This window comes from Hippopotamus amphibius, chromosome 15 (assembly GCF_030028045.1).
Source record: "Hippopotamus amphibius kiboko isolate mHipAmp2 chromosome 15, mHipAmp2.hap2, whole genome shotgun sequence".
Classification (NCBI taxonomy): Eukaryota; Metazoa; Chordata; class Mammalia; order Artiodactyla; family Hippopotamidae; genus Hippopotamus; species Hippopotamus amphibius.
This window is the reverse complement of record NC_080200.1, coordinates 68,861,826-68,878,498: the sequence shown is the minus strand read 5'-3', so window position 1 is coordinate 68,878,498 and position 16,673 is coordinate 68,861,826. Positions and strand designations below refer to the sequence as shown.

Below are 16,673 nucleotides of genomic sequence, written 5' to 3'. Positions count from 1 at the left end.
CACTGTTGTGTTTTGCCCCAGATTTTGTGGCCAGAAGCTGAGGCAGGGCTCAGCTGGGTGGCTTGTCCCTGGTCTTTGAGGTGCTGGCTGGGGTCCACTTCCAAGACAGCTCCTTCACTCGTCTGTCTGGCGCCCAAAGGGCAGCTGTGTCCTCCCCTCTCCACGTGGTCTCAAGGCCTCACCCCACGGCCTCCAGCAGGGTAGCGGCAGTGCCGACGTAGTGACCCAGCAAGTATTCCAAAAGAGAGAGAGTGGAGGCCTCCCTTACCTTGCGGGCCTGCGTCTGGAAACTGGAGCCACGTCTGTCACATTCTGTCGCGCGAAGCAGTCACAAGCCTTGTGCATTTTAAGGAGAGGAGACAGAAGTCCCACAACCCAAAGCAGGGAGAGTAAATGCTTTTGTGTGCGTCTTGAAATGGCCTCAGTATTCTCTCTGGCCGTGAATTGTTCACATTTCTCCTACATGTGAAATATACTCATTTTCCCTCCCAAGATCCCGGCAAGTTTAACCTCATTACAACATCAGGGTCAAACTCAAAGTCCAGGATCTCCTAAACTAAATCAGACCCATGAATAAGGATCCTTGGGCAGGATTCCATGAAAAGGGTTCCTTTTGATCTTAAAAATTCCAAGAAGACAAATGATCTTTCCCTCCCTCTCGCGCCCAGTGTATAATGAGGAGACGTACGTGGGATACAGTAGACATGCCTGGTCAAAAAGGGGGACAGCCGAGGGCTTGCCACAGTCACCGGTCCTTAGCAGCCCTGATGTCCAACCGGGCACACGCTGGGGTCCTCCTGCCCTCAGTTCTGTCCTCTGAGACGACCTTCCTTTTCCATAAGAAATGGCAGATGTTTCTAGATCAGAAGACGTCTCTGCTTGCTTCATGTGTGTGAAAATTGAGGGAGAGTCAAAGTCCTGCATTTGTCCTGTCTCTGCCTCGTTCAGTCTTAGCTGATATATTTTCTTTAAAAACCGTGTGGGCTTCCTGTGTATCGGATTATAGTATATTCTGTTTATATGACTTCTCTGGAACAGGCTCTTCCAGGACTGCATGTCAGGAGCTGCAAAGCCAGGCTCGTAAGACCCTTAACAGCTTTTAGTCAAGTTGAAAGGATTCTTAAGATTCTTAGAGGTCTTAAGATGCATGCCTTGAAATAGTTCTAAGGTGTCAACAAAGCATCTTACAACTACCGCCTGGAGATCTTCACACGAAGGCCACTGTTTAACTGTCCTCACCCTGGTTTGGTGTTTTCCCCGAGGTCATTTCTTATTTTGAGCGTCTTTTGCAGACTAGAGAGGCTCCCGTTGAGAGTCAGTTTGATTTTTGGACTCAGCAGGTCCTGGCTGAAGTTTCCCCTAATTCTGTCTGAAAACTAAATATTTCTTACTTATCTACATTTTTATACCCACATCTCTCTGTCTGTATCTTGTCATATGCGTCTAGGAAATGCATTGATACTTTCAACTTTCTGCCAGGAAATATCTATCACCAAATCCACCAGCTCAGTATGTGCACTTGCTCCTCCCTGAGCTGCCGTGAGATGCACTGCGGCTGGATTTGCTGCCGCCGTGTGACAGGCGCTGCCTTCTCTCTAGCCCTCACATGGCACGTCCCTGTCCTTCACGCCCTCACCCGCCATCAGCGCAAGGCCTGCCAGCCACGAGTTTGAAGTGTTTGGTGTGGGGGCACCCCGCTCCCTGGACCACATCCAGTTCCCAGAAGCTATTCCTGTGAAGTAAATGACCTCCAAACTTCATATTTTAAAACAAACCACTTATTTGCTCATGGTTCGGAGGTTCGGGAGTGCAGGAAGAGATTTTCTGAGTTGGCTTCACTGACCCATGCTGGGCTGGGTGGCTGTGGCAGGAGGGTCCACTTTTCAGGTGAGTTCCTCTCTCACTTCTCAGGTGCCCTGAAAGGAATGGCTGGAAGGCAGACCCCTGTGGGCCTCGGGTCCCCTCCACTTGTCTAAAGGTCTGTCTAGACGACCTTTCCAGCAAGGGAGTCAGACGTCTTCCACGGTCGCCTTGGGCTCCAAGAGTGAGTTTTCCAAGAGACCAGAGGCGTGAGTTGCCACGCTTTTGAAGACCTGGATGTGGAAGCTCACATCTCCTCTCTGTGTTCTGTTAGTCGCAGAGCTGGCCCAGGTCCAAGGGGAGGGGACGTAGACCCCGTTTCTCCATGGAAGGCGTGTCAAAGGTGACCCCATCTTCCATCTGCCAGAGTTGGTGACTGTCACTTCTGAATTCAAAAGTGCGATGCGTCATTTGACAATATGTTTTTTGACTTGTGAAATTGTTCATACTGGAGTTTCAGAGAGCTTTTAAGCTAAATATACAGTTAGTATTATAGTTAACCATCCCGAGACTGTAGAGAAATTGTGACGAGAACACCGTGAGTGTCCTGGGAAGTCTGGAGTGTGTGGTTGGGTGTTACGCGCACTTCACAACCAGAGGGTTGACGTGGGGTCGGAGGTCTCTAGGGAACAAAATGAAGACACCGCTTTGAGAACGGGAAAAGCGTGTGCCTTTTACAACGTTGTTTCCCGGGAGACGGTGAGTTTTAGGTTGTCTTGTCTGGATGGAGGTTTGATGTGCTCGCGCGTGTCCGAGGGTGGAGAGAGACTAGGCGGAAGCGCAGGCTGCAGAGGTCTGCGCAGCGCAGTCTTCTCCCTCAGTTCACCTTCACCATCAGCGGTGAGGGCAGCGTGCCCGCTTGCAGAGCTGAACTTGGAGGCTGGGTTTCCTTCAGCTTCCTTTGGCTCAGCTGCGGATCCGGGGTCTCGGTCCTTTCCGCCCCCTTTCCTGTCTGACTCCTGCCAGCGGTCTCTGCTTCCTCCGCCTCCTGGGCCACGGCCGGAGTTCCCACGTTGGCCTTTCGGGACGCTCGCCCCATCTACTCCATTTTCATCTCTCCTTGCTGGTCCTTCCTCAGACGGTTGAGCTGGAACTACTGTCTGTGCGCCACTTGCAGGGGACGGCCGCTCCGTGTCTGAGCTCTGAGAGTGAACAGCAGGGGTAGAACTTTGCTTCCCCCACGCCGTCTCCTTTGGTGGAGGGGCCGGCATTACCTTTAGAGGCTGTTCAGGTTCGGGAAGCTTAGAAGTTGGAGACTGACAGTCTTCCTCTTTACCGGGTGTTTCATTTCCTAGAGACTCCTCCCTATCTCCCCTTCATGCATTTCTGCCAGATGTGGCCGAGGTCGCAGTCTGTGACGACTCGCTTCCTGGCCTCGACTGTTCCTGTTCCTGGGTCTCTTCACTTCGCCAGCTTGGGTGTCTCTCCGGGCCCATCGTTCTAGCTTTGGCTCATCCAACTGGCGCTGCAGTTTCTCCTGTTTCTTCTGTAGCGGCTCTTCTCCTTCTCATTCTCTAGCAGCTGTCAACAGGCTTTGCCCCTCCAAAGACACAGGCTGTGCGACAGGACTGGGAGGTGCTCGCGGAGGAATCATCTTCCTTAGGAGAACTCTGAAGCTTTAGATTCAGTTTGGGCCTTTGCGGGGATGTCTGTCATCTCGCCTACATCTGTTCCGAGAGCAAGCATCTCTGGAGCTCCACGACGGGTCATCTCGGCCGTCGTATCTGTCCTCGTAGTGGTCCCCTCCTCCTCTGCAGTTGTCCTCCCTGTGGTGCCCACTGCCAAATGCCCTTCCGCCCCTGCCCATCCGGGCATCGCAGCTGCTGTCGTAGTCTCTGCCGCCTTGGTCATCATAGTGATCTCGGCCGGCCCCACATCGATCCACGACCCGGCGTGGGCCATCACAGTAGCCATCCTGATACCCATCACGATATAGGTCTGAATCACAACGGTCTCGATACTGGGCTCCAAAGCTGTCACCACCTCTTCTCGGTGGGTAGCCATCAAAGCTGTCTGTAGTAGTGCGGGCCCCCCAGTCCGTATCTGTTTTCTCAGAATCCCGATTTCTGTCTCGGCCAAAAGAACGGTCATCCCTGTCTTGAACTTGTGCTTGATCAGCAATATCTGCTCGGATTCTCCTGTTACCTGGAGACTCTTCACGGAGGCTCAGGGCACCGGGCAAGGAACCCAGGTCCTCAAACTCAGCGTAACCGAAACCTTTCAACATCTCAAGATCGCTGGGTTCACGTGGAAAACGCACTGCACTGAAATTTGATCCTCTAAAGAATTCCTCAATGGAGTCCTTTGTCACATCATAGGGCAGGATCCCTAGAAAAGTGGTGTGGGGTGGTGATTAGGGAAGATGGCTCCCCTCAGTGTTGGGTTCCTGAGCAGCCCGCGGAGCAGTGGGCAGGATGGAACAGTCAGTCGGAGCTGCCTTATACACGTCACCATCATTGCTATGCCGGTGGTTGAATCATGTCCTTCTAGGTCATCTGTTTCTCAGCCCAGCTGACTGGTTTGGAGACATAGGTGCTTCCTCCATGGGTCCCTCTGTCCTCAGCCAGAAAGTCTGTTGGGGAGACATTCTTCCCCTTTTTATTTTTCTTTATTGCCGAGGCTACCATGTTGAGAGAGGGAGAGAGAACACAAAGGCACAAATATTTTTTATTGGAGACTCAGGTTCCCAATAAAACCTGATGAGCTTATTGGTTTGCGATTGGTTTGTGATTTATTGGTTTGCGATTGGTCCACTCATCAGCTGCTTCACATAAAATCCATCTCCACTGATTGGCATCCTCAGCGTTCATGCTACCCTCTGAACATTTCTTAGTTTCATCCCCCTGAGGTCTCTGAGGAGGAAACTCCTTCATCGAAGGTTCCTTATAGCATCAATGTCTTCCTCAATTGTCCTTGCAACAGAAGAGCTAGAACAGCCCCCTGTGAACTCTCCCAGAAACACCCTTTCCGGCTGGATCTTTCTCTTTGACACCAGGGAAGCGCGTCACCCTGTAGGATGGTTTCGATGCGGGTGAGGCCACACGACATATTTGAAAGCCTAGATGCAGGACTCAGATTTTCCATTTTAGCTTTTCTCCTTTCACTAGGAAGGTTTGCTCTTTGTTCCCACTCAATGTCACATGAATGACTGCAGTTGCACCTAACTCAACAGCAAGACAAGTTTGTAAAATACTCTGAACACTGTTAACGCAAAAGCAGTTTGGGCTTTAAAAGCACCTGGTCAGGACTGGGGCTTCACACGTGGGAGAGAAGCTTCCTCTCTGTGGGGTTTCGGGGCGTCAGGAGCAAAACCGCTGTGAGCATTTGCACACGTGAGGGCACGTGAACACACACTCCTTTCTCGCGGGGAGTAGCCAGGAGAGGCTGTGCTGGTGGGTAGGTGAGCGTGTGTTTAACATTCAAAGGGCCGTCCCGTGTGAGATGTCCCATTTCAGTGATATCGTGCCGTGGATTTAATTTGCATTTTCCTGATGACTGACGAGGCCGAGCCCGTTTTACGGTGCCCATTGGCCGTTTGTGCATCTTCTTTTGTGAGGCGACCCTTTGGATAGTTCTGCGTTAGGTCGTCTTGTCACCGAGTCGTATGATATCCCTGTGCCTCCGCTAAACCAGTCCTGTCTTAGGCACGTGCTTTCCAGATATAGTCTCTCCGTCTCTGTTTTACCTGTTCATTCTCTTAATGGTGTGTCTTACTAAGTTTTACATTTAATTGTGTCCAATTTACTGTTTTCCTTTATAGGTACTGCTATATGGGTCCCAAGAGACTCTGCCCAACCCCAGGCCACAGAGTCTCATCTTGTTTTGTGGTCCGTTTGCTTTGGCTTTAGCTGCGTTCCACCCCATCCGTCCCATCTTCTGTTAAACTGATACAACTTACTTCACGCGCTTCTCTTCCTGCTGTTGGTTTTACCTTCCGATCTAGCTATGGATTGGGTGGAGCTAATCAGTACCTCTGTTAGTCATCTGATTGTACAGGGACCCTAGAAACGCTTCTTCCCCTCTCCCTTTCCCAGCAGGCTCTCTGGGAAGCTAGCCATCGAGCACTTTGGTGTCCCCTTGTTGTGAAACTCTCACGAAACGTATCTAAGTTTATCCATCTCCCTGTCTACCATCTCTCTGCCTCTTATGTCCTGCTCACGGGATCGGTTTTTTTCTCTCTGAGCATGTCCTTTCCTCCATTGTCAGGGGCTTCCTGAGTCTTGCTGTCTTTGTCTTTGCCCCGTTATTTTCCAGAGCGATCGTTTGGCCGCTCGCTGGTTCCCGAGTGGACAGTCACTGCCCCCCGAGTGCTCCGAGAGTGCCCGGTGGGCGTCTGGTGTCCCTGGCGCGGCGCCAGGGGCAGCCGGGTCCCTTGCTGTGTGGGTGCAGCTACTCTTCTCGCTGCGGCCTTTGAGAAAACACCAGCCGTCTCCCCATAGCCATTCCCTCTCACTTTTTCTAGGGTATTTGGCTGAGTTTTTGTTAAAAAAGCCTCTGTTTTTCTTTTATATTTATGTTTTATTGGTTTTGAAGATATTTAAATAATGTAATTAAACAGCAACTATAATTGCCCTCGACAACACCTGACGTGGGTCACGAACACACGACGGGTGGGCGGAAGAGCAGGGCGCTCGGAGGAGCGGCCGGGGCGTGGGAACTGGGTGTGTGCGGGCTGGGGGTCAGGGTGCCTCGGGGACGGGATGGGGCGTGCCTCAGCCTGGTGAGTGGATGCCGGGGGTCAGGTGGGCTGCTCGAGAGACCTGCAGAGCCTCGAGGTGGCGGCTCAGTCGCCTCCCCCGTGGAGGGCGTGCATCCTCTCTCTCTCCCTGTTTCTCTGTCTCTCTCCCTCTCAGCACTGTAACGTGTATTTTCTAAGAGCTGGGGAAGTACCCGCGGTGTTTACTCTCATATAATGGCTGGATTCTGAAGAATGGAAGCGTATCCTTCTCTCGATCTGTTACGTATGACGGAGTGTTTACCACTCAGCAGATGCTGTGCTGAACATTTGAGTAATATTATCTCATTCCTCTGTTACGACAATTTTACATGTCGTGTTATTATTGCTATTTTTGATGACAAAATCTAATTCAGATTAATCTACCCAAGACTGCATAGCCTCAAGCAACTATGCAATCATGCATGTTAAAATTAGACCTTAGGAAACGCTGAAGGAGGCGCAAGTGTAGCCTCCCTTTTCCCAGTCCGCAGGCCCTGGTGTGCGGCCCTCGGGCTGGAGCCGTGAGCCGCGGGAGGGGAGGGCGCGACGCACACATCCTCCCTGCAGGTGCGGGGGTGGAAACCAAGTGAGAGAGAATAAAATGACAACAAAGGTTAACGTGAAGCCTCTGGTGGTTTTGAAATAAACCAGTCACGGGGGCACCTGCAGGTCCTGGGGGGATGGGGGGTGCTGGAAACGGGTCCCGAGGGCCCGCCACCCTCGCTACCGAGAAGCAGTGTCCTGTCCTTCTAGAGGAGCAGGAGGCCGACGGTTGGAGAAAGAAGCGTCTGCAGCGCTCGCAGGAGAAGGGAGTGACCTTTCCGCTTGTTGTTTTAAATGACCAATATGCATTGTGACCTCTCGTCTGGCTGTGCTCGGCGTGGAGGGCACGTGCCCTCCGGGGTAGAAGGTGCAGGGGAGGCCATCACGTTCCAACAGGACTCAGGCCGCTGTGTCTCCACACCACAAGTCTCAGACAGCTTCCCAGCCTGTGGTGCGACCACCTGGCTTTACCTGTCCCAGGTACATCAGCCCTGACTCTGCAGCAGGAATGAGGAGGGGGTCTGGTCGGAGCAGCCTTTCTCCCGAGCACGGGGAAGAGGGGGCCCCCGCACCTGCCCGGCACCCAGCACAGATTCTGGAACAGGGTGGGGGTTTTCACGCAATCTTCTGAGAAGGGGTGGGCTGCCCAGGCACATGAAGACCTAGTTTGTGACCCATGAGTGTTCAGCAGTTTCTTTTTTTTTTACCTTTTATTTTTATTTTTTAAATTAAAAAAATTTTTTTCCAGATCTTTTTTGGAGTATCATTGCTCTACGCTGTTGTGCCAGTTTCTGCTGTACAACAAAGTGAATCAGCTGTATTTACACACATATCCCCACATCCCCTCCCTCCTGAGCCTCCCTCTCCCAAGCCTCCGTTTCTCTACCATCTCACGTCAAATAAACAGACGCAAACATTAGCGCCGTGTTTGACCTTCCTCCTCGTGTGTGTTTTCGAAGCCCTAAGCTTCGCCGTTTCCCTGTTTCCCTGCTTCGGGAGCTTGTGAGCCAGAGCCCTGCACGTCGGGCCTGGTGTCTGGAGCCGTGTGGGCCTCACGCTGACCGATGCCTGCCTGGCCCTTCACCTCCGCGCTGGGAGGAGGGCCCCTGTCGCCACGTGGTCTCATGTCTTCAGCGCCTCGCCTTGGGCTGTTTGTTCCCACGGGTCAGGCGGGACGGGGACTTGCTCTGCGCCCCACCCGCCCTTCGGCGTCTGGATCACGAGGCGGCAGCTGACGGGCTGTGTGGCGCCCGTCTGCCCGGGCAGAGCTGCCGTCGGAGCTGCGTCTGTAGTGGGGGAGGACGCGGGGGGCAAAGAGGGGCGGTCCTTCAGCCCCAGAGGGCCCGAGGTCAGCGTCCACGCAGATTTGAGAAGCAGTCACGACGCCGGCACGTGCACACACCCGCCCGCCCGACGGCAGAGCGCGCACCCTGGGTCCTCCTTTAGAGCCTCTGCAGCAACATTCGTGTTTATCGACCCACATCGCTGTGTCTGAGACGGGCCACCTCCTTCTGCCCCGGGACGGCGTCCTGTCTCCTCCTGGAGATGTGACCCTTCAGTGCCCGCCCCCCTTTCCTTCTTTTTTGGCTGCACTGAACGGTGTTTGGGATCTTAGTTCCTGGACCAGGGATGGGACCGGTGCCCCCTGCGGTGGAAGCGCCGAGCGCTAACCACTGGACTGCCGGGGAAGTCCCTTCCATGCCCTTTATCTAGACACTTCTCTAGGGGCTCTTTATTTTCCTTTCACCTTTGAAAGGTATTGTTTTTCAGGGAGTAGAATTTTAGGTCGTCTTTTTTATCCTCCGAAGCACATTGAAGACAATATCTTGTTGTTTTACGGCTCTGTTTTCCTCTCCAGTTTCTTTCCCTCCTGGCTTTTAGGCACCCAGGTCCTTTGGCCTGAGATTTTTCTCTGATGCCCTCAAATAGCTTTTTTTTCCCGACAGCCTTTCTGGTTGTCCTGGTGTGAGCACCCGTCTCCCGGGAAATGCCCGGCCTTGGGGGGCTCGTGGGGGTGGTTGCCCCGCCCAGCACCTGAGCAGCAAACGTGAGGCTGATGTGAGCAGGGCCGGCGGGCCCTTGTGCCTGTTCCACAGACACACGTCCCAGCCTCCGAAGACCAGGCGCCGGGTGCGATTAGAGCCGGAGTCGGGTGGAGGGTGGGAGAGGGAGTGAAGTCTGTTTTTGCTTGGAACCAGCTTCCTGCCGTGAGTTTATCCTGTTCTTTCCTTCATCTTGGTGTAAAACAATGACGTTTACTCGACTCTTGATTCTTCAAGCAGCCCTGAGCGACCCATAGGACCAAGGACAGGGAAACGGGCAGAAAACTGCAGTGACCTGTCCTGGTCTCGCAACCCGTGACCCTCCGGGGCTGGGCTCTTGGTCTCCCGAATTCCACGTGAAGTTTGCTTTGAGGAACCCTGAACGCCCCTGGGCTGCCAGCCTGTGTGTGTGCTAGCTAAATAAGATCTTATTAAATATAAGTGGAAAGAAAATTTCCTGTTTAAAATTTTATTACATCAACAGACAAAACAAACAAAAAACCCCTCACAAAACAAAACTCTAAAACCTAAACCAACTCAAAGACAAAAGATTATTATCCAGGAATAACTAAACTCCTCTCCACTAAGAAATAAAAACAAAAACAAACAAAAAAACTTAAAAAATCCGAAAGAAATAGAGATGCCAGCTTCAAAAATATTTATCCAAAATGTAAGGTCTCCACTTTACAAAAAAACAGTAATTGAAGGAGGGACGGAGGTTGGAGGAATGAGAAAAGGGGAGAAGAGAGGGACCCCGACCCTCCAGGGGCCTAAAGCTCTCAGACACCCGCCCGGCTGCCCGAGTCTCAGCTCTAACTTCCGCCCCAACTCTGGAAGATTAGGCGCAAGCAGAGACTTAGGAGAGGCCAGAACGATGCGTTGGTTTTGTTCCTATTTTCACGAGGCGGGCAGGATGCTTTCCTTGTCCCGAACCCTCTGCGGATCAGCCACAGTTCAGACAGCGGGGCCGCCTGCCAGCGGGATGAGGCGACAGTCAGGTTTGTGGGTAACGTGGCCGCGGCGCCTGTTATTTATCAAATACATGTGTGGGTCTCGCTGCCCAGGAGCTCTGCAGACGTGCGTGATGTGCGTGACCACGCGACTTTAAACAGAGAGATTATCCCGCGTCACCCAGGCGGGCCTGATGGAAGGGGCTGAAAGGCGTGAGGAACATCGCTGAGGCCCCCTTGAAGGAGAAAGCTCCTGTGGGCTGGTGCCCGGGGGTCGCAGCCTGGCCTGCCCTGTGGGCTCCAGACCTGCCTCGTGAGGCCTCAGAGTCGGGGAGCCACGGCCCCGCCCCCCTGAATGGCCAGTGTCCCCCCCACCCCCGAAGATCCATCACCCGTCTTCCCCTTGGGATTGGGCGGGACTGCTTTTTAACTTTGGCCAATCAGCTTCTCAAGATTGTGGGGCAAAGGCCTTCGCAGGCGTTTTTCCTTGAAGGGAGGGTCCGGCCTCTGTTCACAGTGGCTGGGCAGACCCCTCTGTCCCTGTGCACGGAGGACGCTCTTCACGCCAGCCCCCTGCAGGTGTTGGCAGCAAAGATTGCCTTGTGTGCAGCAACGTCAATGGTGGAAATGGCAGTGTTCACCTCACATATTTTATGACACAGGCTTCATCTCCCTGGGAAACGGGAGGTTTCCGAGAGGCCTTACTTTGGATCAGAGTCTGCTGTGACGGGGGTTTGTTGGTACAAGATTTGAGCTGGATCATGGCCTCGCTCTCATTTGCAGCCCCCGCCCCCTGTCTAGCCAGGAACCTGAACTTTTCTCCTGTAGTCTCCTCTGCTTCAAGCTGAAAATGTCCTTGGTAAAACGTCTTGCCACGGTGAGACTTTAAAACACGCTGCGAATGGGAAGCCCCAGTTTCTGTACCGTATGCAACTGGCTAAGTTTTGGGGATAATTCCCCCCACACGGTCCCTTTCTCCAGGGTCCATACGGCTCACGGATCCGTTTTCCCGGTTCCGTGTTTGGCGTGGGAATCCGTCTTCTAGAGGGCTGGGGAACTCTACCTGTGCTTCCCTCAGTAAATCACGGGCCTTTCCATATAACAACCTCAGCACGCTATTAGATTTAATTATGCTATGACAGGTCATTTTAAGATCATCAATCACTCACTATAAACATGAGTCCAGAATATTATTGTTTATAAGATGCTTAGACACAGTCGCTCATGAAGGGGTGAGGTGCGATGGTTTTGAAGATATGTCTTAATTTCTCAGCTTCTGACTCTGAATGTCAGAGTTAATTATGGGCCGCATTATATGAACACCAAGCCCTTACCACTCCTTACCATTCTCCCAGAAATGCTATTGCAACACCCCTGCAAGAATTAGACTCGTCAAGCATAACTTTCTTTTTTTTTCCGGAACAAAATTGTCCTTTAGGGCCGCCCCCAGTCAGTGATAAGGATAGTCCCCTCACAGAGAGTTCCAAAACTTTGGACTTGAGAAACCACTTGTTGTTTCTCTCCCAGTCCAGTGCCATTGACTCTTGCATAGAATTCTGGGGTGCTGGCCCCTCACGGCTTCCTCTGGAGCTCTGTGGTCAGTATCACCCGTATCCCCATCTGCTTCCTCAGCCTCTCCACCCGAGGTTCCCCGAGGCAGGATGCAGGCAGAGGTGTGCAGCGCAGGAGATGACCTGCCTGGGGCAGTCCCTGCGTGCCAGGCTGCAGAGCCCATACCTTTCCGAAGGCGTTCCAGGTGTTCATCCTGCTGCTGCCTCTGTGCCCCGGCCAGAGATTTCTTCAGACGTCCGTATTCAGGACGACACTCTTTCATGTTCTTCTGTGGCACTGGCCACGTGCACGAAGAGTCCATCTAAGCCTGGTACCCAGAACAGCAGACACACCCACCAGCCTGAGTGAGCTGGGAGTCTCCTTTGACACCGGGCTCCTGGGACGAGTCAGGCTACTGACGTATGCAGTCTCTTGACTCCAGGCATCTTGGAAAGCCTCAAAATCCTGCATCCACTCCACGGCAAAGCTGTGATCAGTGATGTCAGTTTTATTCATGACCACAATAAAAGGCAGCTTGAGTTTGTACAAGATGCTGCAGGCATAGAGCATATTGGACACGAAGGTTACTGGGCTGGTACTTCGAGATGTGTCCATTACATAAATGACAGTCTTTGGAAATGAGGATGCCAGGGCCTCAGTGATGTCCCGGAAGCCTACCAGGTGAATACCTCCATCTTTCCAGGTGTGCCAATCAAGACGTACTTAGACACGCTCTGGGCCTTCTCCATAAACGTCATCGCCACGGTGACCAGCCTCTCACAGCCTGCTTCTTTGTCCACCAAAATGCCTCCTTACGTTCTACGCGGACGTCCACGGTGATTGCCTGCTTCACAACTCCTTTACGCGCCACAGTGTCACGAGTGTCAGTGTTGGCGGGAAAGGGAACTTTGTGCGCAGCTGGGTCCAGGTTGATCACGTAAGGTGGACAGCCTTGACGACACAGATATCCCGTGAGCCTCTGTACAAAGGTGGTTTCCCCAGACCCCGCCACTCCCAACACCGACAGACACGCGGGGGGCCGGAGACCCCCAGGAGCTTCCATGCATAACCTTCTAACAGGAAAAATGCTACCATTCTAATTGGTGCAAAACAAACAAACAAACAAAAAAACAAACGAGTGCAGGTTCCTTGAGTGAGTTCAGAGTGCATTTGCTCTAAGGGAGAGAGCAGCTAGAGTGCGGGTTCAGGGGCGAGTTTGGATGGAGCCAGGCAGCACTGTGTGGAGAAGCCCCGGCACCTAACCCAGGCCTGGTGCACGTCTGCTCAGTGGGTGAGAGACGAGCTGCCTGGCGGGACCCGTCGGCCCCTGGCCACGTGCTTCGATGTCGGTTGAAGACGCTGTGCCAAGTCGCTTCCCCACGTGCTTCCCCTCCGAAGCCACTCCTGCAGCCACCTTGCCAGGTTTTTCCAACCACGGGCGGTGGGGGGGTGGGGAAAGCCAACGGGAGCTCCCGAAGGGCCAGAGCTGGACGCCAGCCCCGCCACGCCTGGTCTGGGGGCGGCCGGCGGAGGTCTGCATCTCTCTGTGTCCAGGCTTCCTCTCTGGGCCTGGTGATGCCCTGAGGCTGCGAGGTCCCCGAGCCCGGGTGGGTAGTGCCTTTTGCCCAGAGTCCAGCGCGGCTACGTGCTCGCCAGGGGTAGCTGTGTCTGTGGGGTGGTGTTGATTTGTCTGGGGAGCCCCCTGTTCAGTTAGGGACCCTCTGTGTTTCCAGGCTGACGTCTAAGGCCCTGATTTGGGGTAGAATTTGGTGTCTTTGAGGCCTTGAAGTCACACATGACTGGGATGCTACCGACTGTCCTGTTGAACGATGGCTGCAAGGCCTCCCGCGGTTCTGAAGAGCGGCTCTGTGGGATGTAGTGCCCCCGGGGCCCGGGTCTGCCGGGCTGGACCAGAGCATCAGTTCTGTCACCTGCTGCGGTAGGCCACGAGGCTCAGCCGCCTCACCCACGGGTGGAGCCCATGAAACCCACGTCGTCGGGTGCGGAGCCCACAGAGTGCGGCCCCCCAGGTCCTACGGCCCCCAGGGTCTGTTTCCCAGGTGCGCACGCGTGCAGGTGAGACAAGGATGTGTTCTTCAGACACCTCCCCACAGGGGCTTGGAGCAGAGCTCGCTGCTGGGCCCCGGGGCCCCCAGGCAGGCTCCGGGTCCTGTGCATCCACGTGCCTCCGGCAGACGCCACGTAGGAAGTGCTCTTTAAACAGAGCTGCTGGGGAAGCGGTGCAGGTGCACTGAGTGGGCCTTCGAGAAACATCTGGGGAGAAGCTGACTTGAAATTCTCAATGTGGCGGCTCCCTGAGCTCTTCCTGTCGGGGAGAAACCTGCTTCCCCGGAGAGCCTCACATCCTTCACAGTCACGGGATAAAAACTACTGGTTAAAATAAACACATGGGATATGTGTATAAAAACAGATGATTGAACCTGGTGTACCCCCCAAAAAATTAAAAAAAATTAAAAAAAAAAAATAAACACATGAAGCACGTTTCGTGTTTGTCCATTTCCAGGATGTAGTTAGGCTTATTCGCCTAAAACTCTGCTCGCGAATCTGTGAACGTGCTGGAAATTGTGAAGGACTCTGGAAACAGAGGGAGTGCCCTGGGATTCACATTTGAGTGTCCACACTCATTTTAACCGCATTCACGCGATTGACAGGCTCTGCTGGGAGCTGGTTAAGGCAGGTCTTTGTCGGCCTCTGGGGCTGCAGAGAACCGAGGGGAGACCGGCCAGCGGCCAGGTGACCTCGGGGCAGAGGGGGGATGGAGTCAGCCCGTGGGGTCCTGCCTGGAGGAGGGCCAGCGGTGGAGGGAGGGGTTTGGGATGGGAAGGGCTGCTACTCGGGCCTCCTGTTCTCAGAAACAGCAGCAGTCATGCCCACGGGCGTCAGGGCCCCACCCCCGTGTGGCCCGGGGGCCCAGCTTCCCCCCGGCTCTGCCCCAGGGCTCACGGAGGCTCAGGTGTGGGTCAGCCCTGACTCTGGTCCTCGGGCTGGCTCTGCCCCTCCTCGGGAGGGCGGCTCCTCCAGCCACATGCCCTCCTGCTGTCCTCTGAGTCTGAACCTCCCCTCGACCCCAGGATGGGCGCCCACCTGTCCTCTGCCTGTCTCCCAGGCACCGAGGGTCCCGGCCTGTGTCCACCATCTCCCACCTTAAAACGGCCGCTGCCCCTGCCCTCTGCAACTCGGACCGCCTGGAGCGCACCTGGGGCCCCGGGATTGAAACGATGGCAGTGATGCTGTCTCCCCACCCGGACCTCTCCTGGAAGGAGACCTGGGGAGAGGACCACGCTTTCCTCGGTCCTGCCCCCACAGCCCACGTCCCGTGGCCCTGGCCGAGTCCTGGGCAAGCTTTGATTTACTTTTGAATGATTTCTCAAACCTCCGGTGGTGCCCGGTCCAGGCGCTCGGCCGGCGTGTCGCCCGGGTTGCCCCGACCACCCGCAGGCTTCCTGCCCCTCCCGCCGCCCGAGGGGACACGAGCCTGGCCCCCGCGCCCCTGCCGTTGGCTGTGGAGAGCTCCCCACGTGCCCTGAGCAAGCTTCCCGGGTCCCGGCCGCTGCGCCCCACGTGCGGTCACACGCTTGTCGCTGTTGGAACGGAACAGGGCCATCGTTACCGTTAGGCAGACGGGGAAACACGGTCCAGCGGGGTGGCCAGGCTCGCTCCCGCCCGGCGGTGGGTACTCACCGTGCTCCGTGCGCCCACACGACCCGCCCTCCAGGGGTTCCTGAGGGTCCGCCACCCCCAGTCCCTCTCGTGTGTCGCGGCCCCCCTGTCCCCTGGGTGTAGCATCCCCCCACGCAGGGTCTGCACGGTGATGGGACGGGGCCCCAGACCCCAGCAGGCACCCACTCTCGCCCTTTGATGTTAGAATGCGCTCCCTTTCTTCTACCAGCAACGTAGCACGGCTTTTATGTCCTTAAACTGAAGAGGGAGGAAATTAATTTTGCTTTCATAAGTCCCCGACGCCCTAGGAGGGGGCTGGGGCCCTGTGGGGGTTGCTGGGCTGGGTGCGTGTGGGGACAGAAGGTTGCCGGCTGGCTCTGCTTCGGGAAGGAGAGGACTGGAAGGGGTCAGACGCGCGTCCGGCCGTGTGCCCGGGACGCAGCCTTCCCGGGACTTCTAGGTTAGCGAGCAAGCACCTCCGTTCCTGTTTCTACTGCTGCCGCGCTTACCTCTGCCCTGGTTATTACCTCTATTACTGTCCTTTCATCGTGTGCACCAAGGTCCCTTAGAAATGTCAGGAGTTGAATCGGACCCCAGGTGCATCAGACGGGAGCACGGGGAGCAGGGGGCGTCACGGATGTTGCTCGATGGTCCCCACCCACAGGGAGCCCCTGCAGAGAGGAGGCACCTGCTCAGAGAGGCGGAACCTGCACGGCGATACTGACCGTGAATGACGGTCCAGGGACCTCCGCGCGGTGGCGGGATTCCGTGGAAGCCCAGGAAAAGCCGCTTCCGCACAGACACATCATTCTCTGGAAGGGAGAACAGGCAGGGCTGAAACCCTACTGAGCCTGATTAGCACGTTGTCTTCTGGGGGTCCTTTCACGGCCGTGATCTCGGAGTCTGCGGGGCTGGCGTCTGTGACGGAGCCGGAGGGGGTGCACAGGCGACGCCCAGAGCACGGCCGCCACCCGCCTCCCAGCCCGGACCGGGGCATCGTTCTGGCTGCAGCGTGAGCTCGGTGCCTCCCCGCGTGCACGGTCCTCACATCCGCCAACACACCGGGGAGACTCTGGGCCTGAGGGTGGGCAAGGCCAGTGTCTCTCGGTGCTCTCCTAACAGAACCCCTGTTTCCAGTAAGGCGAGGGGGTTCAGAGAAAAATTCAAGTGCACTGGAGCAGGAAACTCTAGGGAAAAAATGGCAATTCAACTCACTGGGGAAAACATTTGATTCATGACAAATGTGATGATAACCCACTTTGGAAATCATTCATCAGCAAGGAGGACATGTTTGTTAAGAAACGTTGCCTAATAAATTAGAAGCAATTT

General features: G+C 54.9%; 2 pseudogenes; both read right to left on the bottom strand.

Moving 5' to 3' along the window:
- Nucleotides 1-2,534: 2,534 nt before the first annotated feature.
- On the bottom strand, nucleotides 2,535-4,487 carry LOC130836448 (eukaryotic translation initiation factor 4B-like; annotated as a pseudogene).
- Nucleotides 4,488-8,081: 3,594 nt separating this feature from the next.
- On the bottom strand, nucleotides 8,082-12,726 carry LOC130836447 (GPN-loop GTPase 1-like; annotated as a pseudogene).
- Between the last annotated feature and the right edge of the window lie 3,947 nt (nucleotides 12,727-16,673).